Below are 26426 nucleotides of genomic sequence, written 5' to 3' on the forward strand. Positions count from 1 at the left end.
CCCTCCCCTATTGCCCTGGTCTCTCTTTCCAGCCAGCCGGAACTCTGAACTCGGACAGCGACCTCCTTCTTCCCACCCCTACCCTCAGTGGCTCATTCCACCCTGCGGGCTCAGCTGACATTATATCTGAGTGACCCAGAGGGGCAACTGGGGCTTGCCACCCCCAGGAATGTCCTGGAAGCATGGAAGGGATGAGAGATAGCTGTGAGTCACCATACCCCTCCCCAGGGCTCCCTCTGAGGATGGGGCCCTGGCTCTGGACTCTTGGAAAAAGAGTGACCCTGGTGTCCTCAGCACCTTAGGCCCCCTCAGTAGGCGACCACAAAGGACAGACAGACCCACCCAGACATCTCCCCCTCCTCGATGGAAGACGGGCAGAGACGGTGTTCCTCCTTTTAAGGGGATGAGAAATACTAACTTGTGTACACAGATACACAGAATAAAGAACATTTCTTGAATGCTTACTATGTGCCAGGGGCTGTTCTAAGAGTTTTATATAACTTAGCTCATTTTAACTTCACAGCAATCCTATGACGAAGGTATAATCATTATCCCCATTTTATTTATTTTTTTAATATCTCTATTGGACTATAATTGTTTTACAATGTTGTGTTAGTTTCTGCTGTACAACAAAGTGAATCAGCTATATGTATACATTATCCCCATTTTAAAGATAGGAAGACTGAGGCACAGAAAGGTTAAGTAACTTTGTCAAGATCATATCTCCAGTAAATAGGGGGTTCAGGATTCAAACCCAAGCAACACAACCTTTGCTCTTAACCACCATCCTATGACATTTGCATAATTACCCTTAAGGATATACACACCTACTCAAGCCATCTCACATACATAGCATAGAAACACATCCTTACCCAGATGTTAATCATGCCTAACATTCATACAGCAATTTATTTATGAATCACTTTCACACCTAGACACAATGCCCACTGAAGGAGGGATTGTTACCCTGTAAACAGACAGCAATTAAGACTGCCATTTACTGACTCAACTGAGGCTCAACTATTTGCTGGAAGTGGTTCATCTTCTCTTTCCTTCCTCTCTTTAAATAAAGGTAAAGTATGCTTAGCAGTAGTATTAAAACAGTACAAATGAGAATAAAGTGAAAAGTAAAAGTCCCCTTCCTTCCTCCTGTTATTCCCACTTCCAGAGGTGACCACTGCTACCCTTCCAGAAATTGTCAATGCACACAGAAGCAAATAGTATTAGAGATTATATGTGCCTTCTAATCCTTGTATCAAAATCCTTGCAAAGAAGCTCTGGTTCTCTTTTTTACAGATGAAAACACTCTTAAACGTGGGGCAGCTCTCCAATGTCACTCAGGTGTGAAGTGGGGGAAGTCTGGTTGCTAATCTAAGTCTACCTGACCTGGAAACTGTGCTCTCACTCCCTCTGCCCCTGGGCGCATTGCCTCCTCCATTACTTACTGGCACCGTGACAGCCCAGCAGAGGTGAGAGGCTCCACCACCCACATAAGCAGGCCACACCCCTGCTGCTCCATGCTCTTAGGGCAGGGTGAGGGGCTGTGCTGGAGAAGGCCCAGCACAACTCAATCCAGGGTAGAAGCTGCCGGGCTGATCCCTGATAAGGAAAGGGCAGGGAGCAGGCCTGGGATCCTGACTGAGATCACTGCAGGGTCCACATCACCCGATGGATGTGTCCCGGGATGCCCCTCTCGAGTCCTCATCAGGTTCCACTGAGGCCTTAGGGTTAAGGAGAGCTGCAGGCAGACAGGCCTCAGTCTTCACAGTACCTCCCAGGCAGGGACACAGGATCAGGGAGTGGGTGTGAGTCTGGGGCTCACAGGGAGAAGAGGGGCCTTTAGTTAAGAACTCCAGCCCTCCACTTCTGCCTCTGGGAGGGGCTGAGCAGGGACAAGGCAAGTACTATTCCTAGCTCCTGGGGGCAAGTGGAGACTCTGGAAGGCCTCCAGGTAAGCTTTCTGTGACTGCTCCTGGGTAAACTTTCAGAAGGACCCTCCCACCCCTGCCCCCAGACCTGTCCTCAACCCCTCTTCCTACAGAGTCTGCAGGGGTGGGACCTGGGGAGGTGTGAGTTGCCAAGGTTCAGCCGCGCCCCAGCTGCTGAGGGTTCCGAGACTCCCAAATGGCTGGATGCAGTGGGTGTTCTGACCCAGGTGGCCTGGGCTGTCCCTGCTGGGTCCTGTGTGCCTCAGGCCTGCAACCCAGTGCCTGCATTTCCTATCCTCATACAGAATTTAGAGAATGGGCCAGGGCCAGGATGGCCCTTCCGCAGTCCTCAGGGGAGACTCTTTGGAACAGAATCCTCAACAAGGTGCCCCCTTCCTATCTGAACAAGAGGGAGTTTCCATCAGGAATCCCTGAGGTCAGTACTCACTGGAGGGAGAGAAAGTCAAGGCAAGGCTTGAGAGGACTGAGGAGGAACTGAGGCTTTACCCATTTCTCAGTGATTTCTGGGCCAAGCTGACTCCATGGGACAAGGTAGGCCTCCTCCAGAGCTCACCCTCTCCCTTCTTTGCACATGGCAGAGCCTCCCCAGGTCCCCGTCACCTCCAGGATCATGTCTACACATCTTAATGTGAACTTACTACTTTTGAAAGCTCACAGCTCTGTTGAGTACAGGGTGGGCATTAGTGGGACACCCCATTTCTATCTGTTGATAGCAATAGCACGAGACTGGGAGTCCAAGGACACGGGTCCCTTTCCAGCTTGGCTTTTAATCAACTGAAGGATCTTGGACTAGTAACTTCCCCACTCTGAGCCTCAGTTTGCCCATGGGTAAAATAGAAGAGTTGGACTGAATTTGGGATAATGGGAATCTGGGAATGAGCTGGGGTGAGTGAGGTTAGAAATGGATGTTCTGCTTATTGAACTGAGCAGGATCTCTCTCTAGAGGAATACTGTGGAAGGTAGGGACCCCTAAAAAGATATTATTGGTCAAGAAGAAAGGATGCATGTGTGTTTGTTATGAGTGTTTTTATGAGTGTATATGTGACATGTACATACGTACGGGGGGCATGGATACATGTGTAGGGGCATGTGTGTGTGTGTGTGTGTGTGCGCGTGTGTGTTTGTGTGTGTAGCAGCTAATTGATCCCTCCCTCCCAGTTGGGGTGGGGGAAGGGGCCAAGAAGGCAGTCACTCATTAGGAGGCAGCTAATGGGCCCAAATGGCCGTGTCAGCAAAGGCTGAGCTCAGATGAGCTTCCTCCCAGAGGGAGGAGGGGGAGTGATGTGAACTAGGAAGAGAAGGGGAAAAGAGAGCAAAAAAGAGCGGGAGGAAGGAGGGGAAAGAATGGCTTTCCCAGGAGAAACTAGAAGATTTGCCATGTCTTGATCTCCATTAATAAACCTTCCCACCCAAGAGGTGAAAAAGCTCCCTGACCAGAGAAGTGGAGGTGGAAAAACCTGTGGGGGAGGGAAGAGAGGCACACGTGGGCTTCTGCCACAGACATGGGTAGACCAGCCTGCACTCACAGGCCATAAGGACTCGAGGACACACACTGTGCCCTCAACGTGTATCCATGCACATAGGGGGCCACGTGCTCACCCAGGGACACGCCCCTAGGGCACCTGTGCGCAGGAGAATGTATGTGTGTATTCACCCTAGGATGCCAGCTCTGTGGCAGGTGCAGGGGAGATAAAAATGAAGAGTCCCTGCCCCCGGGGGTTGATATTTTAGTGTGGACGGTGCTAAGGAAACAGACCATTCATGTGGTATAACACGTGCTGTACCCATAGACTTGCCTGTCAGGACCATCAGGGGATCACCTGCAGTTCTCTTCGCCTGGAGCCATGTTCATACTGAAGGGGGGAAAGGGAGAGCCAAGGCCAGCATCCTATACTTCTCTTCACTCAGCTGAGCCCTGTGAGGGGACCTCTCACATCCCACCCACCTCCAGGCCCACCCTACCTTCCCCACACCAGATACCTGCCATTGCTTACAAGGTCTCTCACTTCCAAATTGTGAAAACACTAACGGGCAAGCCTTGATACTAGCAAGTCAGATTCCTAGTCCAGGTACCCGGTGATGGTGGCGGAGGTCTCCAAACTTTACAAAACGATACAGTATTTCTATCTTGCACCACTCACAAAGTAGATTCCAGAGGAAATAAATGACTCTAAAGATGTTAGAAGACAAGTTAAAATTAAATAATTTTGGATTAAAGAAGGCTGTTTAAAATAAGACACAAACTATAAGAGCCATAAAGAAAAACATTGACAAATATACTACATCTAAATTTAAAACTGCTGTGTGATAAAAGGTCAGAAATGACATAGAAAGACAAGCAACCAAAGCATAACAAATATTAACATCCAGAATAAAGAATTCTAACACACCAAGAAAGAGGTTTTTAAAAACACATTAGGTGAGAATTCCCTGGTGGTCTAGTGGTTAGGATTCGGTGCTTTAACTGCCGTGGCCCAGGTTAAATCCCTGGTCAGGGAACTGAGGTAAGGCACACAGTGTAGCCAAAAAAAAATTAAAAAAGCATTAAAAAATGGGCAAAGTATAGGAACAGGCAATTTATAGATACAGAAATACAAAATGTCCAATAAACTTAAGAAAATATGCTCAGCATTAGAGAAGTGCGATTCCTAATTATAGAAATGCAAATTAAAACAAACATAAAATTCATTTTTGCTTGATCCAATAGATTAGCAAAAATTCAGAAAACTGATAGTATCCAACATTGGAGAGAGTATGTAAATGGGTTGCCTCATCAGTAATTGGAAATGCTGTAAATTGATCCAGTCTTCTTGGAGAGTACTTTGGCAGTTTCTATTAAAATTAACAATGTGCATCTTTGTCTTAGCAACTCTATTTCTAGATATCCATTATCCTAACGAAATATTCATGTCTGCTCACAGCACCACATACCAGAGAGTTTACTAAGCATTGTTTATAACAATGAAATATTAGAAGCAACTTAACAGTCCACTGTGGGGGGGTGATACCCCATGTTACGGAATATTTAATATGTAGCAGTTAAAAATAATGAGGTAAATCTCTATGTATTGATTCAGGAAAATCTCCAAGCCATATTTTTTTTAAATTTATTTATTTATTTATTTTTGGTCTTCGTTGCTGCGCACAGGCTTTCTCTAGTTGTGGTGAGCCGCGGCTACTCTTCGTTGCGGTGCGTGGGCTTCTCATTGTGGTGGCTTCTCTTGTTGTGGAGCACGGGCTTCAGTAGTTGTGGCTCGCGGGCTCTAGAGCACAGGCTCAGTAGTTGTGGCGCATGGGCTTAGTCGCTCCGCAGCATGTGGAAACTTCCCAGACCAGGGCTCGAACCCGTGTCCCCTGCATTGGCAGGCAGATTCTTAACCACTGCGCCACCAGGGAAGTCCCTCCAAGCCATATTTTTAATTAGAAAAGCAAATTGCAGGAAAATAAGAACACTTGTGTGAAAAGATAAAAACACACTCCCAAAATGGTTTGTTTATTTATAATATACACATAGAGATAAATGCATAGGAAATGATCTGGAAGGATACCCAGTAAACTGACCACAGCAGTGACCTCTGGGGAGGAGTCTGGATTTGGAAAGGGTGCTTCGTCTATCTTTCTTACAGCAAGAATTTTGAAATTTAAAATAAATTTTAATACAGGTGCACTGAATGAATTAATGGGATCAGCAGTGAAACTTGACATACACACACGAGGCACAAAGAGTTTTAGCCACTGACTGAAGAGAGGAGACCCTCTTTGGCAGCAATTCTGCTTTGGCAAACGTCACAAAGATTTGCCTTCCATTCCACCTCTGGAAAGTTAAAATTGGGGAGCTATCCAGTCTGACTGGCTAGGGTCCCTCATTTTACCGAAGTAAGGAAAGATGGCCAGGGCTCAAGACATAGCTGCAGAAAGATCACAAAAGGAGAATGGAAGGTGGAGAGTGGCAAGTTCACCAGACTTGTTTGACCTGAAGTCTGTCGTCTTAGAGACAAGTCCAGGCCCAGGGGTTCCTGGCTGTACTCATTCAGCCATCATGACAAATATTGAGTGGCGGCTGGCACTATCAGTCATTCCATCGGGCAGCCCTCTGCAGTTGATAGGATCCTCCCTTGTACATTTCCTCACTTGTTCCTCATTACAACTCTGACAGGTAGCTTTTGCTGCTACCCTCATGTTGCCGACGAGGAAACTGATGCTCAGAGAGGTTGAAGACTTGACCGGGTCCACTCAGATATCAAGGGGCAGAGCAAGACAACCTCAGTCCTTTTGAATCCTGATCCCCAACTCCTTCTGCTGCAGCAAAATCCCTTCCAGGGTTACCATCTGTTCCCTGCTTCAGTTTTTCTGGGCACGAGCCTTAGCCCTGGCCTGATGTTTGCTCTGGAAGAATCCAGAATCTGAGGCTGATCCTAGGCAGAGGACTTAACTGAGGCCTTGGATGGTGATGAAGACCATGAAAGGCAGTATCATGCAGTGGTTAAGAACAGGCACTTGGCATTAGATGCAACAGGGCTCCAGTTCCAATTTCTAGCCTAGTGATCTTGGGCAAGTTACTTAACATCTTTGCTTATTTCTTCATCTGTAAAATAGGAATAATATGAGAACCTTTCTTGGGGATGTGGTGAACATACACTGAGATAACACATGTAAAGACCTTAGTTTGGTGTCCAGCATATTATTATTTCTCACTAATATGCTATAGATGCTGATGGCAACTATTTGTGGTGGAATGGCCCTTCCGCCCTGATCAGCATGACTTGAATCTCAGTTTTAATGCACACTTGTACCACAGAAGAAGCTGTATCAGAGAAAGATTTGACAGAGCAGCCTGGAAACTGCAGAGGAGCATCTGGGTCTAGGGGATGCTGAGCCAGCAGCAAACAGGAATAAATGAGTTCCCAGACAGGAAAACAGGTCCTTGGAGTGGATGGTCCAAGAGGCAGTCTGAGCTCACTGTGAGGGAATAGGGGAGGGCTATGGTCAAAGGCAGGATGGGCCAGTGTGCCAAGCAGAGATGCCAGGAGGAATGGCCTGGAGAGGTCTTGGGGTACTTAGGGTCCACAGTGAGAGTCTGCCAGATAGGAACCATGAGCCAGGGTGCTTCTTGGACCTCAATTTCCCTTCCTCTGGGCTTCTGTGTCTAGAAAGAAGCCAGAGAGGGATAAAGTAGAGGGCCAAGGTATGCAGAAGACTTAATTCCCAAAGCAGCCTGCAAGTCTTGACAACTGCTGACAGGGAACATCCAGAGTTTCCCAAGGTCAAGAAGAGGGGCTCTCTAAGACCTCAGTTCCATAACATATTCCAGGCTGCTTCTGTTGCCTCTCCTCACCCTAGTCCCACAGGAGCCTAAGGCCAAACAATTACCAGATCCTGGGGTAGCAGGTGTGGAAGGAAGTGTCCTAACCCAGCCGAGGTAGGGCTCACTTCTCTTCACTAGTTGCCAAGTCAGCAGCCAACCCAGGGGCCACTCTTAAGCCTCCTTTACCCTCCACCTCACCCCACAACCAACTGATCACTAAGCCCTCCCCAGGATTACTAAGTTCTCTCTCCCTCCTCCCCACCTCCTTAGCCCAGGCCAACAACTTCCACCTGGACCAAGGCTACAACCTCCTGACTGGAGTCTAATTCTCTGACCCATCCCCCACGTGGCCACAAGAATAATCTTTCTAAAATATGTATCTGAACAAGCTACTCCTCTGTTAAAAACACTCTGTGGTTCCTCATTGCCTTGGAGGTCAAATTCAAGTTCAAGATCTTTGTCAGGTTTTGCAAGGTCTCTGCTTTCTCTTTCGTCTCATCTCTTATCATTTACCATCTCATAGTTTATGCTCTGGCTGGACAGAACTACTTCGAGTTCCTCAGGCTCTCTCCTCAGAACTTCTGAACCAGAATCTGCATTTTAACAAGACTCCTAGATGAGTCTTACGCACATTAAAGTTTGAGAAGCACAGCTCTAGGCTAGTTCTCCAAAATTCCCTGATAATTAGAATTGCCTGGGATATTTATTAAAATGCTCGTTCCTGGGCCCCATCCTAGCTCCATCAAATCAGAATTTCCAGGGGAGGGGCCTGGGAAGCTGTGTATTTACCAAGCAACTCAAGTGATTCTTTTCACCAGGGAAGTTTGGGAATCATTATCAGTGGTTTTCAATTTTGGCTGCACATTAGAATCACCTGGGGGAGCTTTAAAACTATTTTCATGATTAGAGAGGCTGGTCCGGGGTACAGCCTGGCATCAGGATTGTTCAAATCATCCTTGGGTGATTCCTGTGTGATGTGTAGCTAGGGTTGAGAACCACCACACTCAGTAGATGGTTTCCAAATGCAGGTGCATGGACCAATGGCACCAGAATCACCTGAGAAGCTCAGTGAAGGCTGGACAAAGGCTGCCACAAGCCTAGGACCCTGGGACCTTAGTGGGGAATGGTCTGCAGAAAGTCAGAAGGGAGACATGGAGAGAGAGCCTCTACCCTGGGGCCTTCACCTCTATAGAGGGAGGCGGCAGTAGTTTCCAGAATGTGGTAGGTTGTGGTGAGATGGAGGGGGGTCCCCTGGAGCAGAGCAGAGCAGTGGGGTGCAGATGGGAGCCTGAGTCCAGCACACGGAGCCAATGTGGCAGCTATGCCTGTTCGCTCTCCCATCTCTAACCAGCCCTCCTGACCCTGGGCCCCGGAGCCTCACTGGGTGGGCTGCGGCTCTGGCATGCCATCCCACCCCAGCTTGGAACCTGGCATGAGCATGTCTTGGAGGTGGGAGTTGAGGGAGGAAGGCAGAAGATGGAGAGATCTCACTGACTTCCCAAGAACCTACAGTTGACAGATTACAAAATGCTCTCCGCCCCATAACTGCATTTGGTCCTCATGGTTACCTTGTGAGAGGCTTTCTACACATTTGCAGGTGTGGAAACTTAGAGAAGTAACATGCCCAAGCCACAGAGCTGGTCAATAGCAGAGCAGACATTGGACTCTGGATCTTCTGGGATTTTTCCTCTAAGACACACCAACAGGAACTCTCCTTCCCACTCGTGTTTGTGCTCCCACACCCCTGCACAATCATTTACACTCAGTAGCACCCATACCCCACATGGTTACATGCTCACATACCTAGTCACACTTGCTCCTTCAAAGACCCACACATTCACACTCTCACGCTGGTGAACACACAGCCTTGCAGGCACACAACTACATGCAGTCACAGACACATACACTCTCAGTGTCCCGCATACAACTCACACAGGCACAAGTGCACCCACACTCACCCTCATAAGCCCCTGGTGGCTCTCCCTCCTTTCCAGGGGCCAAGTGTCTAATCTTAACCTTGACCCCACTCTAAGTGTGTGTTGGGGAGGAAGGTGAGTCCAGGCCTCTGAGGAGTGGCTGGGAAGCAGATTTCTGGCTGCAACAGAGCACCTCGCGTCCCTCCACCTGCCACATTGTGGCTCCAGCCCCGGGGCAGAGGCTGCCTCTGTTTGTGCAGCGGCGAGGGTTGAATGAGCAAGAGAGGCCAGAACAGAGATCAGAAATGGAAACCCACTGGGTTTCATCTGGGCCCTCCTCAGGCCATTCTGAGCCTGGTACAAAAACCCTGGGCTCAGAAATCAGACTTAATTGGGTTTGAACCCAGTTTTCCCACTTCCTAGTGATGCGGTTTTGGACAATTTACTTAACCTCTCTAAGTCTCCATTTCCTCATCTGTAGAGCGGGGCTGCTATATCTGCCTGCCTGGCAGGACTGATATGAAGATCAAATTGCAAAAACATCTGGCACAACACATGGAAAGTGTTCAGTAAATGGGCGATGGTTTTTGTTACCCTTGCTCTTATGACAGTTATTAAAAAATGTTCCCAGGTGTGGCCCATTGTAGAGATCGGCCAATGGGCAGATGGGCCGAGTTGGCCTTTCCTGGGCAGAGCAGAAGGGCAAGGGTGGGGGTAAAAGCAGGCATTGGAGTGAGAAGTCAGAGAGCGCAGCAGTGAGTGAGGGGCTCCTCCCAGCTGGGGGCTGGCAGAGCTTGGGGCAGGCACAGCTGGACGGTGGTGCTGAGCATGGTCTCTGCTCTGTCCCCTGGTTTGGAGGGCAGTTCCTGCCCTGTCACAAAGGCAGATGGGAACTGGGGGCCTTTCCCTAGTCTTGGCTGACTGGCATCCCATCCCTCTGAAGCTCTAGATAGAAATCAGGGCCCACCCATCAGCAGTGCCCAGGATTGTCCTCTTTATCTCTGGTCCCAATGCCCCAGCTGGCACGGCATCCTGCTCACCACTACTCTCCGAGAAGCTTCACTGCATTCTCCAGGCACCCCAGGGAGGCTTGGAGGATCAGGAAAAGTCTCACTCACGGACAGTCAGACTGGGAAACATTTCCTGCTAATTGACCCTGAGATAGGAAAATGAGGTACAGGATCCCAGTCCAAGTCAGAGAATGAGTCCAGCAGAGCTGGGACTAGAATCCCGACTGTTACCTCCATCCCCAGACACAGAGCACCAGGTCTGAGACGGGCTGGCCTGGGTTGAGGAGTCAAGATCTGCGTCTTCTGGAGGTGAGGCCAGATTTAGCCAGTGGCTGGGGAGAGACAAGACTTTTCCAAGGCACTCCCAGGCCTCTATTAGATGAGAATGAATGGAAGTTGGAGGTGGGAGGGCGGGGCACTTAGACCAAGACTGCCCTCTCTGTGGCCTGGGCCTAGCGGAGGAGGCCAGTTACCATGAGCTCCTGCTCCCCAGGGCCCCATCACTAGGAGCAGCTCTCATCACCTCCAAGCCCAAGTGGATCCCCCTTTATCAACCCCCCTGGCACCAGCCTGTCTGAGCCTCCCCCATCTCTGTCGCCTAAGACGTTTGTTTTGGTATCTGTGGTGACTGTGGTCAGAGCATAATTGGGGTTGAAATACCCACTCGGACACCCTGAAGGATAAACAAGCTGGGCTGGGGCAGCCCTGGAACCAATGCGAAGACAGACATGAAGACAGCGGTTCCGGGGAAGCCAGGCAAGCTGGGTGTGGAGGGCTGGCTGGGAAGGGAGGGGAACAGGGAGGAGGCCGACAGTGTGCCTGCTTCCAGGGCAGCTGCGGTAGGGAAGTCAGCCCTTGAGGCCAACTAGGAAGACCTCCCCACCCACCTGCCCTGGTCTGTGGCTGCCTTCAGGAAGCTTCAGTTCTAACAGGGCTTTCCCCTGGCTCCAGGGAAGTCTCTTGTGCAGACTTTAGGAAGCTTGGCGACAGTTCCATTCCCTGGAGCCCATCCTCACAGCCTGCTCAATAGGCCCAGGAGTCACACATGGAGAAACATGTCTTCATTGATGGGGACGTCTTGACCTTGCCTTCAAGTAGCCTAAGAGCAGGAGATGGGGCCCTGCCTGGGGCTGGAAGTTCCCGTTAGGACACAAAGGCCCTGGTGGGAGCCAGGAGGGACACCCTGGGATCCCAGATAACACCTGCTGAGAGCCGGACTTAGGGGTTTACAGCACGGACACCTAGACAAGAACTGCCAAGGAGATGGATGTTCCAGTTGTTTTCCTAGGACTCCAGTTGAGGCAGCTGGGCCTAAAGGAGGCCTGGCTGTCCTTTAGAGCCTGGTTCTGCCAGCTCCACCCTCAGGGCTCAGGATATTTAAAGGGCCAGAGCCCAGCATCTCTGGTGGAGGCATTTCATTGGCTAGGTAGCCATGCAATGCCACACACGCTGTGCACACCATCATGCTACAGTGTCTGCCCAGCCTCAGTAGATGGCATACGACCATAACCCCAAGGCACATGTGGGGGCTGATGGGTTTGGAGAAGGGTCCCGCTGGGGATCTCTGGAAAGCCCAGTGTTGAAGCCACAAGTCTCCTGAATCTTAGGACCCATTTGTGTCTCTGAGCAACTTACCACTCTACTTGGAAGAGGGAGGAAAGAGTGGGTCTGTGGGGGGAGAGAGGTCCTTGAGTGGAATGGATCCAAGCAACTCACAGGCCTGTGTGTTTGAATGATCAGTCTGCAGGATCAGTGGGTGCTCCAGATGCTGAGAGCTGGGCTTTGCTGGACCCCCACTGACCATATTACACCAGTAGCTCCTGTTTTGGCTGCTACCAAGGGTCTCCCAGCCAAGAGAGAAGGAGCAGGAACCGATAGACTTGAGCCTGGTAAGGAGAGCCTTGACAGGCTGGCTGCATTTCAGGGGAGCTGGACCAGGGCCAGTGAAGTCAGGACTAGCTGCGTCCTTCCCCGCAGGGGTCCCACTGCCTACACACACCTCCTGGGCTCCCAACTCCTCCTGAGATGACCTCATTTGAAGATGGCACCATGTGTGGTTTGGATGTGTGAGATGGGCCCTGTCTTTTGGTCCCACTGAGGTTAAGGGCTCTTTCCCTCAGAAGACTCTACCATCTCCACTTATTCTCCATCACTCTCCTCAGGGGATACCTACCTTTCCAAAGGCACTTCCTCACACAAGTGCTGTTTCCTGCCTCCTGGAGCTGCTGTCCTGGGTTTTAGGTCTGCCATCTGGTGGACATTGCTATAACTACTGCCACCACCTTCTGAGGCCATGGCCAGAGAGCAGCACAGACCCCAGGGTAGGAAGGAGCGAAGGGGGAGGCAGGTCTCCAAGTCCCGTGGACATGCCCACATCCTCCTTCCTGGGACCGGGAACTCCCAAGAGCTGGGCTTGATTGGCAGTGGAGACTCAGGTGTTGATCAGGAACCTCCACGTAAAGTCTCACACTGCTCTACCCAGCCCAGTCTTAGGAAGCCCAGGGGCCACCAACAGGCCCCATTCTAAACCCCATTTCTTCTGTCCAGAACTGCAGAGGTGCCCGAGGGCTTAGCTCTATTTCCTGGAGCTGAAAACTTCCCGTGTGTGCTCTTGGGTGGGACAGATGCTCTTGAATGGGGCCCCCTCTCCCTACCATCCCCCTCAATCCCCTTGCCTGGGGCTCCATGTCTGGACCAAACTAGTGAATTGCACAGCTGCCATGCGGACCCAGAGGTCTGAAGATCCACCTCAGAGAAGGAAGGATGGAAGCCCTCATTACAGGATTCCTCCACACGGGCCCCGCAATGGTGAATAATTTATGTACAAGGCGGAGAAGACAATAAATCAGCTGCAGTGATTAACGTGAGCTATTTTACGTGTGAGAAAGATCTATGGCAGGAGGCTGCCAGGTTGCTGGTGATTAATGCTGCTGTTTGCACTGGCTTCTGGGCCTTTATATTCAATTATGGTCCTGGAGTATGTGGGGGGTTCTAGGGATGGCATGGGGCAGGCAGGGAGCCCAGGGAGGGAACGGGTGATGCCTAGGACCAAGGTGAGGTGACAACAGGTGGCAGCCTAGCCCTGTGGGCACCCTTACTGATGAGAAGTTTAAGTTAGTGGGATGGAGTAGTGGCTATTTCTGTAATGGAAGTCACACTGCCTCTGGGGTGACCTCTAAATACTAGTCAAGGGGGTGCCTTGGGAAGGGGACACAGACGGAAGGAGGCATGCTTGGGAAAATCTGACTCTTCCACTGTCGAATGCTGGGTTTCTGAGCCCCCTACCTGCCCCTCCCCCACAATCCCTGCTGCCACGGCCACCATGCTAGGAGTGGAGCCAGCCAGCTAGCCCGGGGCGGGATGGTGGTTAATGCTGGAAAAAGGTCCCTGTCATCAGCACCAGAGCTCGGGAGCCAGGTCCTGTCTCCACATCCTACACAGCAATGGTGGCAGCCAGGCAGGCTGTGGAAGAAGGCTCTGGTGCACTCCTCCCAGCTGACCCAGGAAGCCCTGGGAGGCCCCCTCCCTGGATTCCCACACTTGGGCCTCTCGTCCTCAGCCAGCTCCAGCTGGCCCCCATCAGTGCCGGGGGTTCCAAAGACCAGTGGCGGCTCCGGGGTTAAGTGATTTCCCCCTGCCCTGCCCCTCCCAGCCCTGGCTCCTATCAGCTCCTTCCTCCTCTTCCTCCTCCTCGTCCTCTCCGGTGACCTCTGAGCAGTGTGGACATGCCTCCCCTTGGAACCCAAGGGTTGGTCAGGCTGCACAGGATGGGTTTGGGGGCTCTTCTGGGAGCTGAGCTGACAGCTGGGCACAGGGACCCTCTGGGGGACTGTGGGCCGTGGAGGAAGAACCCCCTTCTCTCCCCCAGCCTGGCTGGGAGCCTGCTCTAATTCACTCTACCCACAGGCCAACGCTTCAGAATTTCAGTCCTGGGGCAGGAGGAGGTGCTGAAAGAAAAGGAAAAGGGAACATCATCACCCTGGTGGGGGTGGGATGGGCATCAAGGGAGGCTGGCAGGGGCAGGCCAGGGTTTCTGGCTGGAGAGAGAATCTCTGGTTCATCTCCCCCAAGTCCCCACCCTAGCATAACCCGCGGCTTCGTGGGAAGCAGTTCTGAGTCATAATGACATGTAAGCCTGTGTGGGTATGAAATCCATGTGTCTGGTGAGTATGTGGCTCCAAGGCTGCGTGTGTCTGTGTGTCCAAGCACCTGCTGTGTCTCTGAGCGTCTGCATGGTGAATGTGCACACACACACTTGAAGCTGATCCCCACCTGGGGCCCCACTCACAGTCCTGTCTAACCCATTGTTCCCCAACAACAGTCTTCCTTGGCCCCTAATCCCCTGTTTGCCTGGCTCATCCTCTGGACTCCTTGGGACTCCATTAATGAGCCCTGGACGCCCCAGGACAAGCTCCAAATTAACCCCACTGCTGACCCCGACATGGACACCTGTAATTAGGCCAGGAGTGGCTGAGGCAGAGAAGGCCCTGGGGCTCAGTGGGGTGAGGGCAAGGCTGGGCTGGGACAGGGAGCCTAATGCCCAGGAATGCTCTAAAAGCTGTGCCTGGCTCCAGGGCCCGCCGCCTGGCTCACCTCTAATAGCCTCCCAGACGGGGCTCCAGGGGGATTACCCCGTGGAGGGGCCCTGGAGTCAGGCAGGGCTGCTCAGCGGGCCCGCCCTTCTAGCTCTGGGCTGGGAGGCCTTATGGAAGGGGAGAGCTGTGCCGTGGCCTCAGAGCCCAGCGGCCAGCCACAAGGTCCTTAGCAGCCCGGAACCCGTGCCCATGACAGCAGTTGCCCAGGAAAGAGCTGAGTCCAAGCTAGCTGGCGCCCCCCACCAGGGCCAGCCCCTCCTTCAGCCTAACTTGTTTTGTTTGCTCTGTGCAGCGTGTCCAGTAGCTCCATCTGCATTAACCCCTGACCCCGACTGTAACTCTTCCTCCCCTCTGACAACTGTGTTTACCCAGTGACTTTCTTGGGCACAGAGGGGAGGGCTTATGCTTTTCTTTTCTTGCCCACTTCTCCCGGGGAAAGCTGCACTTGCCTTGGACTCCCTGATCCCAGGAGCTGCCAGCAGAACCTGTTGCCCATGAGTGTGCCTGAGCGCAGCTGATGTGGCTGCAGCTAAGGGCCTGGGAGGCGGCAGCTACACCGGGTTGGGAGTGGGGCTAGATTGGTACAATCATTTCGATGTGCGATCTGGCAAGTTTTTTACACAACTTTCACTGGACATCTCATTTGACCCAGCAATTCTACTTCTAGGAATTTGCCTGCATATGTCCTCACCTGTTCTCAGAGGAATATATCAAGAGAACTTATTGCAGCATTTAAGAGCTAAAGACTAGGAACCTTCTAGGTGTCCACCTAGAGGACTAACTAAATAATGAAGCCACAGCCATACAGTGGAATACTATGCAGCCATTCAAGAGAATAATCTGCATGTGCCCATCAAGAACGATCTTCAAGGTATAAGGATAGTGGGACTTCCCTCGTGGTCCAGCGGTTAAGACTCCGCACTCCCAATGCAGGGGGACCCGGTTCGATCCCTGGTCGGGGAACTAGATCCCGCATGCATGCTGCAGCTAAAGATCCTGCGTGCTGCAAGGAAGATCCCGCGTGCCGCAACTAAGACCCGGTGCAGCCAAATAAATACAATAAATAAATATTTCTTTTAAAAAAGATATAAGGATAGCAAGGTGCAGAGCAGAATATAGAAGATGTCACTATTTGCGGGGGCAGGGAAGAAGGGAAATACACAAACAAACATTCACATATCTTTGAAAATATCTTTTAAAAAATCCTCAAGAAGTAACAGTAGTGGCTGTGGGAAGAGGAATGGAGGGCAGGAGTGGGAGGGAGACAAAATTTTTACTTATACTTTTCATACTTTATGATTTTTTTGAACTTTGTACGTATTTTACCTTTCAAAAATAAATTATACACACAAATATAAATAAAATGTATGTATCCCGGGGCCCAACTATTCAACTTCCAGAAATCTAGCCCACACAAATAAATAAGTACACAAAGATTAAACAAGTATGGTCTATTGCTTAAATGTCATATATTGGAAACAACTTAAATGCTCATCAATAGGTAATTGTTTAAATAAATGGTGGTATATCCAAACTATAGAATATTGAGTGACCGTGCAAAAATGAAGTAGATCTACATGTACTGGCATGGAAACACTACAAAGACAAATGTAAGGGAAAAAAGCAAACTGCAAAACAATACAGAAATATCATTCCATTTACATAAAAAATAAAAGAAAGAAGAGAAAACCATGTTTCTCTGTGTACCTGTATATTACATAAATGTATCCCCAAAACTCTATCCCCTAAAATAAACACCCATTGATGACAGGGGGAGAATGAGATGGGGAGGTTCACATATATGCTTCTGTATACACAACAAGACTTAAGTATTTCTTGCATAATTACAAAATAAAATAAATAAAAGCTTGTAAAAAGAAAAACAGCACCACAGTCACTCTTCTAGTTTCCTTCCACATCAGCTTCCAGAACTCTCATGACCATGAAATTATTATTCTCATGTTACAAATGGACAACTGAGGCTGAGAGAGGTTATGCAGCTCCCCCAAGGTCACACAGCAGACACAAGCCAGAGTCAGGCCCCAAAGCTCATAGCTCGTCCATACCATCACTCCTCAGAGGTGATATATCTTCCATGTTCTGAGCCTCTTCAAGGGTGTGGACATTGAGCCTGGGTTAATAATGTCCCCTGGGCTCCTACCTACTGCACAGAGTGAACCCTCTTTCCCTCCTGTCTACCTCACCCCCTCCAGCTCCCAGAGGACCTGCTGGTGAGCCCAGATGGGCGTGGGCTCCAAAGGCTGGTGCAGCTTCCTGCCTTGGCATGGCTGCCAGCCTCCCCATCACCTGCTCCTGTTCTGGCTCCTTCTACCAGGGAGAGCTCAGTACCCATTCCCCGCCAACAACACCCCCCCACAGAGCACCCCCTTAATTACACTTAATGGCAAAGACCATAAGAGTTTTATTAATTTTATTACGGACCCAATTAGCAGCTAATGCCCTGTGACTACTGTCCCCCCCAATAATCCCATTAAACATAATGAAGCAGCCAACCCCCTCCCCTGCTGGGTGGGGGCCGAGGGGACAGGGAAATCCATCTTCCTGGGCCTGATTCTGCCCCCTCAGGCCCATTGGACACCAGCTCAGGCCCAGAGCTTCCCAGGGACCAGGGCTGGGTGTGGGAAGACAGAGATTAATCAGCAAGTATTTTGATGCCAGCCATTGCGCACACGTGCACAAGTGCGTGCACGCACACACACACACTCGCATATACACACAGCCTGGCTGATGTCCAAACTTTCTCAAAACAGAGATGTGGAAACACACACAGCCCTCAAGCACAACTCCGTCCAGCATACAGACGTTCTCCCAGCCTTGTCCAAGAGCTCTTCAGAGCGGGATGTCCAAGTCGAGGGCCTCTGCCTGGGCTTGTCACAGAGTGAGGGATGGGAGAGCCAGGAATCAAGGAAGACGGAGAGTCTCCCCCATGAAGCCACACCTTCACCACACCCCGGGCCCTTCCCCTGCTTTGGCTGATGGTTTTAAATATTTATTCAGCACCCACAATGTGCCAGACACAGTACAAGGCCCTCTTTGCCATCTCTCTCTTTTATATATATATTCTTTACCGTTATGGTTTACTACAGGATATTGAATATAGTTCCCTGTGCTATACAGTAGGACCTTGTTTTTTGCTTTTTGTTTGGCTGCGTCCGGTCTTAGTTGCAACACGCAGGCTCCTCGTGTGGCACACGGGCTGCAGCGCATGGGCTCTCTAGTTGCTGTGAGTGGGCTCATTAGTTGCGGTGCACGGGCTTAGTTGCCCCGCAGCATGCGGGATCTTAGTTCCCCGACCAGGGATTGAACCCATGTCCCCTGCATTGGAAGGCAGATTCTCAACCACTGGACCACCAGGGAAGTCCCTCTGCCATCTCTCTTGAGCATCATCCCAAACCAAGGAAGTAGACATTATTTCTCCCATCTTACAGATGAAGAAACAGAGGCCCAGAAAGATGGCCGGTTTTTGAAACAGATCTTCTATGTGATTTGCCTTAAGAGATCTCTCCTCTCTCCTTCCCCAGCAACCCACCTTTCTCCAGCCTAAAGCAGAAGAAGCAGAGATCATGGAGATAATTCTCTATTACCTTCAGATGGAGAACTACAGCATAGAGAATGTTGGAGCAACCATCGTGGTGATCACAGTAAGACAGCCCTTGGGGATCTGATTCCACATCAACCTAGATGGGGTTGAGAGAATTAGAAATCAGAGAACATCCCCATTCCCTACTGCCACAAGAGGTCCCTGAATTACTAGATCCCAGACCCCCGATCCAGGGTCTGGCATGAATGCAAAGGCTGGTAGGGGTGGAGGAGCAAGGGGTATTTGAGAGCAATCACAAGTAAATACCCAGCCACCCCAGTGATCAAAACCTTAAGACTTGGGGATTCCGGTCCCTGAGGGTCTGTGCTAGGGGTCTCCATCCACCCCTACCCCAAGCACAAGAACCGCCTCAAGATGGGGTGGGGTGGCACATAAAGTCTCATGGCCTTAGGTCCCTCCACTGGGCCTTGGCCCCGGAAAAGGAATAGGGAGTAAATACCACAAAGACTGACAGGATGGAATCAACAGCTGCCCTGAGCAAGGGGGCGGGGGCTCAGGAAGGGAGACCCTTGAACCTCTGCTTGGAAACAGGCTCCCTGTTCCCTTTCCCCCTCCCCCGGGCTGGCCTAGCCTGGAAGCAGCCACTTGAAATGGGTTCCAGGGAGCCTGGGAGAGGGGCTGGCCTGGCTCCAGCCTCCAACTCCTGACGCCTCAGACAGGCCCCCTTCCCTGGCCCCCACTCGGGCCCAGCCCCAGCTGGGGTCAGGAGGTGAGAGGGAGAGCTTTGTGTCTAGACCCATCCAAGTCCCCCTAACCACCACCACACACCCAGCACGGCACCCCTCCAATTGTTCCATCCCTGGGGAGGGCGGGTGATGCAGGCAAGTCAGCACCCTCTCCTTTCCCAAGAGGCCATGGGAACTGGGGAGGGGGCAAATTCTCCTCCCTGGGGTGATTCCAGGGCAAGGCACTGGGGAGCCTCCCCGGGTGGGGCCCCTATTCTTCCCTTTGCCCTGGATGGGTGTTCTCTGACACCAAGCCCCCATCCCCACCCTCTGAACGAACAGTAGCACCACCCTCCCCACCCTCCTCATGCCCAGAGGGATCTGGTGCCCAGGGATCCTCAGCTGGAGATATCCAGAATCAGCCAACAGGAACACTAGGAAACCTTGGTGGAGGCCAAGGGAAACCTGGGGGCCTTGGGGGAAAGTTAGCCTGTGCTGAGGCTCTGGGTAGGGTACAGGTATTGGCTTTATAGTGTCCTGGCTGTGTGAGCTTCAGCAAGTCTCCCAACTTCTCTGAACCTCAATTTTTCATCTGTAAAATGGGGCTGAAAATAGAACCTACTTCACAGTGCTTTTTGTGAACATTAAAGTTGTTACATACATAAAATGCTTAGATACTTCAAATCCAATAAATGAGAGTTGCATTGTCATTGTCAGGGATGAGGTGGTACCTAGACTGGTAATGATAACAATAATAATAGATACTGTTAGAGCATTGTAGGGACCAGGTACCCCTCAACTAACCCTGTGCCTGATTCTTACTGAGAAAGGAGTAGCGGGCTTGTGTCTCCTCACCTTGGCCCTCCAAGGCCTCCACTTCCTATAGCCCACACTGGCATGACAACTTCAGAGGGCTGACTTGGCCCTGGCTCACTTCCAGTAAGCCCTAAAGGTGCCCCCCCATCACATCTTCTTGCACACACACGCACACACACACACACACCACGCGAAATGTTCCTTCCTTTCCCTGAAGCAAGGAGGAAGAAAGAGACATGAGGGTTTGAAGGATGAAAATTAACTGGAGCTGAGAGAGGTGTCAACTTCAAGGCAGCACACCCACCCCCACCCCTTTTCTGCCCAAGGGATGGTGTTTCCACAAGTCTCTGCAGGGAGACCCCAACCCCACCCCCAGGTGTGGACTGACACTGTCAGATGAGGAGAGCAAGCAGGAGAGGAGGCGGCTTGCCAGGGAGAGCAGCTCTGCCCAGCCCAGGGGCCTGTTTTAGGGGTGGGGCCCCCACACAACCCACCCAGGACTCAGATTTGTGGCCAGGGCCCAAAGAGGCCAGAGGATGGGTAAGTCTGACCTTCTGGATCCCAGCTTCCTTGGCCAGAGCCAAAAGTGCCAGGGGCTGGGCCAGCTGGTTGGGGGGCAACTCTTTTCCCAGGAGGCAAGAGCGATCTAGGACAATGATCTCCAAGGGCCTTCCCAGCCCCACCTCTGGCCTGTCTGAAGGTCTAGTTGGAGCTCCTGCCTCCATTTCCCCACCTCTCAAAGAGGGCCAAGAGCTGTTACTTGCTCTGCTTTCTGGGAGCGGTCAAACCGAGCGAGGGGTGGGAGGTCCGGGACAGAAGGGGCCCGCAGAGGAGCTAGTCCCCTCATCCTGTCTCTGTCATTGTTAACAGCCACAATTATTATTATTTGGAGAGACGGGCCAGAGGTGGTCAGGGACGTGGTTGGGGTGAATGAAATGAAAAAGTCCTCGGTATGTGCCATCTAGCCAGGTTAATACTCCTGCCTGTCGGCCTGACAGCAGCAAGATTGATTACCCAGGCCTCCCGCTCTTTATAACTCGATCAGTCGAATTAATCTCTGGCTGTCGGCCCATCTGATGCCTGAATCACAGATTTAATTTGGAGGTGTACAGCTCCTCCCCCATCCTGTCTCCTCCGGCCTTCCAGCCTCCTCTCTCTCCTCTTTCTGCCACTTCTCCACCGTCTCCCGTTCTCCTGCTTCTGCTTCCCTCACCGCCTCTCAGGCCCCTGAAGGGGGCAGTGGTGGAGGAGGGAGAGGGGAGTGGGTGGCCCTGAGTCAGCAGCCCCTCTGCCCAGGCCAGACGAGGGGTCATGTTCACCCACCCACTGGGCAAGGCGCCCACCCCGCCATGCTCCACCCCAAATGGAGAAAGAGGCTTAGCTGACACTAAGTAAGACATATTAATGTACTAAAGACTTAATGAAGTTGAGGGGGGGGTGAGGGGTGGAAAGTGCTTGCTTTATTAGTTTATGGCCGATTAATGGGGACGCCATTACTGTGATGGAGATGGATTGCTGCTGTCAGCAGCCTGGGCTGAGGGCCGGCCGCTCCTTCCTTGGGTGGTGGGTGCCCCGAATGGAGTCAGAGAGAACTTCATTAGAAGCGCCTATGGGGTCCCACCTGGGGAGGCCCTGAGGCCAGCCTGGAGGGGCGGGGAGGCAGGGGCTCAGCTCTAGGCCTTGGGAGGGAATTCCAAGGGGTCGGAGCTGGGAGCTCATATCAGCTGGAAACTCCAAAGGCAACAGGGCAGAGAGGTGGCCTGGCTCTGGATCTGAACTCATCAGGGGCTCCATAATGTCACCTGGAGGAAAGAGAGGAAGGAAGCTGATAGGACAGAATAACCAGGACCCACTTGGTTTGCCTGAGAGCCTTCCCAGGATGAAGGGAGTGAAGAGCAAGGAAACAGAGCCCTATTCCTTTCATCCTCCCTCAGAGGGGCACGGTGCCCTCCAACCCAGAGGACTGGCCCACCCACACCGGGCTGCAGTCTGCCCTGACGCTAGAATCCCCGGCACCAGAGCCAGACACCTCGCCCTACACTCTGCAGATGGAGTGGAGGAGAAAGCCACATTGCCTCAACTACCTGGCAGCTGCTGACCTCCCAGGCAGCCAGTGGGGAGCAATGAGGTGGAGAGCAGACGGGGTGGACTTAGGGGAGAGCAGTAGGGGCTGGGAGGCCAACACTACCCAACCACTAGGTTTCTCAGGCCTGGGGGACAGGGGGTCCCAGTCACTGGACAGGCTGACCAGATACACCCTCGGTGGCTTCTCCCTCCTCTCAGCAACTTCTCACCTCCATGACCCCAGCCCCACCTTGCTTTCTTTGAAGAGGGAGAGGTAAATGCTGGATGTAACACAGCTCCGCTCCAAGAGGCCACTTTCTACTGAAGTATCTCTCAGGAGTATATGACATTTCGACATGACCATTTTGATGCAGAAACATTAAACTTTCCCAATTATTTGTAATTATTATCAACTGGTGTTCAAAACAGACACTCCACAGCCCCTCCCTAACTCCCACTCTGTCCTGAGCCTCTCCCAACTCCAACCCCATCCCTGAGAAGAAGCAACGGTGAAAAGAGATTCTAGAATGGGCTCAGAACCACAGTCTGTTGATCCAAATACATGGTACTAAAAAATATTTTATATTTTGACACAAGTTAGGTCAAACAACTATGGCAAAACGAGCCCCAAGTGCCCTATTTGGTCCCTTGGCACTTCTTCTCACCATGTGTGTGATTCTGCGGGGACGAGTGTGCCTAGCTCCATGGGCTACCACATGTCTGAGCTCCAGCCCCGGGTCTGAGTCTGCCATGTGTCCGAGTGTTCTGTGAGGGCCTGCATCTGTGTGTGTTGGGTATCTGTCTGCCTTGCAGTGTGGACACTCCCTCCTGGGGCACTGAGCTTGCCACTCATATCTGTTCAGGCCGAGGGCCAACCATTAGTTCAGGGGTCACCACCCAGGCATGCTCCCCAAGGTAGACGCTACCTGCTCAGCCTAACTGGGAAATAAATACCCTGTTTCTGAGAGTAATTTAATTATTGGCTCCTGCGGACTAGTGGGTAATTAAATTCCGTAGCTCCCAAAGTAATTAATTGCTATGCAAATAGTAATGCCCTCTGCTTTGGAGAGGAGGATCTCGGCCTGAGTTTGCCCTGCAATTAGAAGCTAATAATTACCCTGTCAGTTCCTCACTTCTGCCGGGTAATTACCTGCTGAAGCCCCACCGGTCACTGAAGATGTTCCCATCACCTGCTACTGTGCCTCTGGCTCTGGTGGTCCCAACAGCCAGGGCAGGGCATCCCCGGAGTGCTGGTTGATCTTGAGATCTTCCCCATGCTGCACCATATCCACAAACCCCAAGAGCCCTGAAGAGATGCCCTTCCTTCTGACCAAGGACAACAAAGGACAGAACCTCTTTAGCCTCCCTTTACTGAGGGAAGAGGGACACCAGCTCCCCAGTGTGTAAATTCCTGTTAGGTGGGTTTGACTAACCTACAGTGAGAGATTCCTAGCTGTTGGGAGCTTTCCCAAAGAGTATCTAACAGTTAATCTTCATGAAAATCATTTTCACCATGTGATGGGTTTTTGATGTGGCAACTAGGCTAAGCTATAAGAATGGAAGAAAGGGGGCTTCCCTGGTAAGAATCCGCCTGCCAATGCAGGGGACACGGGTTCGAGCCCTGGTCTGGGAAGATCCCACATGCTGCAGAGCAATTAAGTCCATGCACCACAACTACTGAGCCTGAACCCCACAAATACTGAGCCCACGTGCCACAACTACTGAAGCCCGCACGCCTAGAGCCTGTGCTCCGCAACAAGAGAAGCCACTGCAATGAGAAGCCCTCGCACCACAATGAAGAGTAGCCCCCTGTTGCCCTAACTAGAGAAAGCCCGCACACAGTAATGAAGACCCAACGCAGCCAAAAATAAATAAATTAAATAAATAAATTTACTTAAAAAAAGAATGGAAGAAAGGGAAGAAGGCACTTTGCAGCAAACACACGCCTCCCCCCAGTTATTCAATCAAACACTAATCTAGGGCCTGCTGAAAAGGGATTTTGAAGATGTAATTAAAGTCCCTAATCAGTTGTCTTTAAACCAGAGAGATTATCCTTTGTGAGCCTGACCTAATCAGGTGAGCCCTTAAAAGGGACTGAACTATTCTTGATGAAGGAGACTGCAAATGCCATCTGGGCCTACAACTGCTTGCTGTACAATCGCTAGATCTTCCTTACTGCCTGGGGACAATGGCTTTGTCAGTGCCCAGGGCATCCAGCTGGTTCCTGATCTTTCCTTCCTGACTGCCTGACCTACAGATTTTGGGTTTGCCCCTCTCAGCCCCACCTCCTTAGGAAGGAGTCAGAGCATCAAGAACCCAGGATACCAACCCCCACAATCACATCAGCCAATTGGTCCTTGGCCTGACTGACATACCTCTCTTTAGAGGTTGGGAAACTGGAATCAGATACAAAACAGTGGCTGATCAAAGATTTGATAGCTGGGAGAATAAGGTTTGGAGCTGGACCCCCAATTATGTTACCATTTTCCATTTGGCAGCTGGACCTGGCCCTAGGTCCCAAGTCTCAGGTAGGTTATACCTGTGCCTAAGTGGGAAGGTATTTTTGGCTCCCCATACTTCATAACTCTTAAGTATCACTGTGTTTCAGCTGATTTTTCATTTCTTATCTGGATCTTGTCCTCTCCATCAGCTCCAGGCCCTTCTGTCCCAGGTTCTTGATGCCCTCTCTGATTCCTTCCTGAGCACAAGATCACTTATGTATCTTCGAGGCTCTGGTCATTCTCTCTGAGGAACATCCAGACTCCACCCCCTCTGTGCCCTCCTCCTCCAGGTCCAAAATCTTTCAACTGAATCCCTGCGGGATAGTGTCCTGGCATAGTTGCAGAGTTGGGAGATCCCTGGGGAGGCTGGATAGAGTGTGGGTAGGGGAGGATGGCTTTTGGAGACTGGACTGAAGGGCACTGAGCCAAGAATGGGTCCCAGGAGCCTGGGAAATAAGAGGTGAAGGGAGCAGAAGTGACCAAAAAGGGTGAGAATCCTTGCCCTCCCCACACCTGGGTGCCTCCCACTTCCCTTCAGGTCTCAGCTTCAGTGTACTTCCTCCAGGAAATTCTTCCTCACCCCTAGTGGAGGGTAGGCCTCATGCCCCATGTTTTCTCTCTCCCAAACTTCTGTTCTGGGCCAGGTGAGCAGATGGGCAGGGGACTCAGGCAGAGGAGACAAGTTTTGCAGGGGACCAGCTCTCTTCAGCCCACAGGACCATGTCTAAGACTGAAGGTGGTAGGAAGCACTACAGGCTTTGAGACCAAAGTCTAGCCCTGTGAATGCCTTGCCTTTGGGTCAGAAGTACCCTGGGATGAGTGTGTGCCACCTAAGACAAGACCCCCTCCACCACCACCAGGGAGGATGAAAGAAAAATGGCAGGCAGAGGGTGGCATCAGGAAAGCCAGAGGTTATAAACAAACATGTTTCCCAAACTTCACATGGGAATGTGGGAAGGAACTATGGGGAAATGCTCAAGATTCTCAATACCAGCAGGTGAAGGTCCCTTGATATCAGTGAGGGTCTCATCTATTTGGGAGAAGCCAACCTTGGAGAAGCCCCTTAACCCCTCCTCCTGGCTTCACTTGGCCCAACACCCCAGGACAGAAGGAACGTAATGGTATCCCTTGGTCTGGAGTCTGTACCCTGCCTTCTATACCCAACTTCTCTTTCTGATTTGCTGTAGGAACTGGTAGGAGTTGTGTCCCTACCTGTGCCTTCATGAGGTGGCAATTTCTTGCCTCTTGCTAGAAATTCTAGGACAGAGATATGTGATCACTTACAAGTTAGCACTCTTCAGAGAGCTCAGAGAGCAGTCCAGAGGGTGGGAGCCATGTCTCGCCCATCAGACTGGAGATTCCCTAAAAGCAGGGGACCATGTATCTCCCCTCTAAATATGGACCCCCAAGGGTAGTTGACATTTCTATTCTATCTTCTCCCTCAGTACCTGGCCCCAAAGTCTATAAACAGTGATTCTAAAAAAAAAAAAAAGTACCTATGACATAGCCTGGTAGGACCAGGGGTCTCAGAACCTGGCCAGGGACTTCCAGGCACCCTCCACACAATCTGGCCTCCTGTCTTGGTTGGTGCAGTTACTGCTCCACTGACAGCTCTTTAGAATCCATTCAGAGTTTTGGCCTCAATATAATCTCTGGGTGATGAATATTTCCCCTAATGAACTGATGGGAATTGGATTAGGTTGGAATGCCCGTGTGCTTAGACTCTAGCTGATTAAACACCCATCTGCGCAAGGCCTGCTTATGAACAGCTCGTTACATATAATTTTTTGAAGGAGGGGGAAAAATTGATGTTGGTATTCGAGTTCTGTAAAGGAGCAGGAAAGAAAGTGAAAGCAAAATGTCTGTCCAGACTTTTGGCAACTGCTTTTTATCTGACCAGGCCAGCACTCCCTCCTCCCAGGGCACCCTCACTTTCCCCCACTTAGGCTAGGGGTCTCCCAGGACTCAGGTGCCTGCATCCTT

The sequence above is a fragment of the Eubalaena glacialis genome, chromosome 1, assembly GCF_028564815.1.
Source record: "Eubalaena glacialis isolate mEubGla1 chromosome 1, mEubGla1.1.hap2.+ XY, whole genome shotgun sequence".
Lineage (NCBI taxonomy): Eukaryota > Metazoa > Chordata > Mammalia > Artiodactyla > Balaenidae > Eubalaena > Eubalaena glacialis.